The sequence below is a fragment of the Gymnogyps californianus genome, chromosome 27 (genome assembly GCF_018139145.2).
Source record: "Gymnogyps californianus isolate 813 chromosome 27, ASM1813914v2, whole genome shotgun sequence".
Taxonomy (NCBI): domain Eukaryota; kingdom Metazoa; phylum Chordata; class Aves; order Accipitriformes; family Cathartidae; genus Gymnogyps; species Gymnogyps californianus.
The window spans coordinates 5,251,876-5,254,446 of record NC_059497.1 but is presented as its reverse complement, the minus strand read 5'-3'; positions in this window follow the sequence as shown (position 1 = coordinate 5,254,446).

Genomic DNA, 2,571 nt, shown 5'->3' with positions numbered 1-2,571 from the left:
TTTTTTTTTTTTTTTTTTAAATCCTCTCTTTCCGCCTCCCCCTCCCCTCCCCCCCCTCCCCCCCCTGGGGCGGACGGGCTCACCCAGCCGGCGGCGGGAGGGGAGGGCACAAGATGTCGGCTCCGTCCGCTCCGGCTACCGCCGCCTCCTCAGCGCCGCCTCCTCATGCCGCTGCCGCCGCTGCTCCCGCCGCTGCCGCTCCGGCCCCGGTGCCGCTTCGCCCCCCAACACCCTCACCTCCCCCCCGCCCCCCCCCCCCTCCCCTCCCCGGGGCCCCGCTCGCTCCAGCGCCCCGCCGCTCCCGGTGCTGTGTGGAGGCGAAGTGGGGGGGGGGGGGGGGAGCAGGGGACACACGCACAAGATGGAGGCGGCGGTGGCGGCGGCAGCGTAGCCCGGCCGAGCGGCGAGGAAAGGCGGCAGCCAGCGGGCAGACGGGGGAGGGGGCTGCCGCGTTTCGCCCCCCCTCCCCGCGGGCAGGGACCGCCCGCCCCTCCCCGGTCCCTTCCCACCCCCGGGCCGCGCCGAGCGGGAGGCCCCCGGGGGCTGCGGGGTGACGGGAGGGAGGGAGGGGGGGTGTCCCTCAGCGCTGGCCTCATGGCTGGGAGGGGGGGAGCGCTACCGCCCGCCCCCGTGCTTGGCGAGGCGGAGAGGAGAGGGTGTCCGCGGAGCCACGGTCTCCCGGCCCCCGCTTCTGGCTCCGGGCGGCCGGAGAGGGACTGCCCCCCCCCCCGTCCTTCCTCGGGGTTGGGGTTTGCGTGGGTGCTCGGGGTACAGCCGTGGGGGTCCCTTCTTAGGCCGGTGCCTTGCCCCCGGGAGCCCCCAGGCCACTGGAGATGAGCGGCTTGGATTTTTGCCCCAGGCTTATTGGGGTGCCTTCATCCTGCGCCCGCTTTTTTTGCAGGAGGCATGGGGTCCCCCAAAATGAGCGGGAGCATCACCAGGCACCGGAGTCCGACCTGGCTGCACCCCCAGAGCGCCCGTAGCCTTGTCTCTGCCACCGTTAGCCCAAACAAGCAACATCAAACAAACGGTGGGAATAATAAGAGCCCGTATTTATTTTGTAGTCTGATACTTCAGGTCCAGATGGCCTCCTAACGTGCGGAGGTGTGACGGGGTGGAAGGACAGCGAGAGAGGGACTGAGAGGAATGAGCAAGGGAGAAGTTATGTTTGCAACCGAGATAAGTGGTGAGATAGGAACTGCAGAAGCTCCTACACTTATTTTTTATAGAGCGTACCACATACTTGGGCATATGTATGCTCCACCTCCCACTCAGATCGTGCAGAGTATTGCATAATATTACCATCTGAATTTATAGAATTAACTGAATTGTTTTCAAAGGAAAAAATGAATGCTATTTTCCCCTCATTTACAGTCCAACTATAGATCTTTTGTCTCTTAACATATGTTAACCGTGGAATCTGAGAGCAGCCAAACCTTCTATGACAAGTCTGTTTTGCAAAGTACTCGGGTTGGACCAGAGCTTGTTGAAGCCGTAAAAGCATGGGAAAACATGTTACTTCGTGCTGAACAGTCTTACATGTCAACCTCTAAGTACTCCTTTCTGTGTATACTTTTTAAAGACTCTACTGTTAACATATCAGAACTCAAAAATAAATAATAATATTCTGTTCTTGTCCTGCATGAAAAAAAACTATCAAAGATTTAGAAATAAAATCCCAACACCCTCACTGATTTACACAGGATCTCACCTAACCCCAAAAGAACAGCTGTGCAACACCATGGTCCTATCCATGAAGGATAAAAAGTAAAAAAAGCTATAGGTGTTTCTGCTTCCGAGTTGAGTGTTGGGAAGACAGTTAAACAGCAAGTAAAATCCTTTCAATAACTGATGAGCAACTTCACTATCTCATTTTCCTTCTTTATGTGAGAACTTAAGTCTGATTTTAACAACGGGTTTTACTTGCATTTTTTTCCTAGCACTTTTGGTGTCTTTTTTTTTTTTATTATATGACAAACTTTTGCAAACTCTTTCATTTTGACCTCAGTTTTGAAAGTTTATACTCTTAGATTCGCACTGGAATTGGCTTATTATAATCACATTAAGTTCCAGTCTTGCAAAGATTTGCATACATGCTTAATGTCAAGCATGTGAATAGCCCTATTAAGTTCAGTAGGAGGACTCGGGCACAAAGCGATGTACAGACATCTCTGAAGATTGGGGGCCATGTGTTACAACATCAAAACCCGTTATCCATCATTTAGTTTTATAATAGAGCTGTGGAACTAATGTGTTATTTGAAAAAACATTCTGAACTTACTTCAAATCCCAGAGGCACAACTTAATTCAATTTCTTCGCTCTCCCGGTTTTTAAAGGGTGCAAGTTCAAAACCAACGATGTCGCTTCAAATGCAAGCAGCAGCCAAGACAGCTCAAACAGAGCTGGGCACTTTCAATCGTATTATAATTTTCTTCATCTTTATTCAAGTATATAAAACATACTTAAAAAGGGGAGAAAATTATCACTTGGAATTGAGAACTGACCTTTTTTGTTTGTCATTAAGCCTCACAAAAAGAGTAACGGTTGTAGTTCTGCTTCAGCTGTTTGTT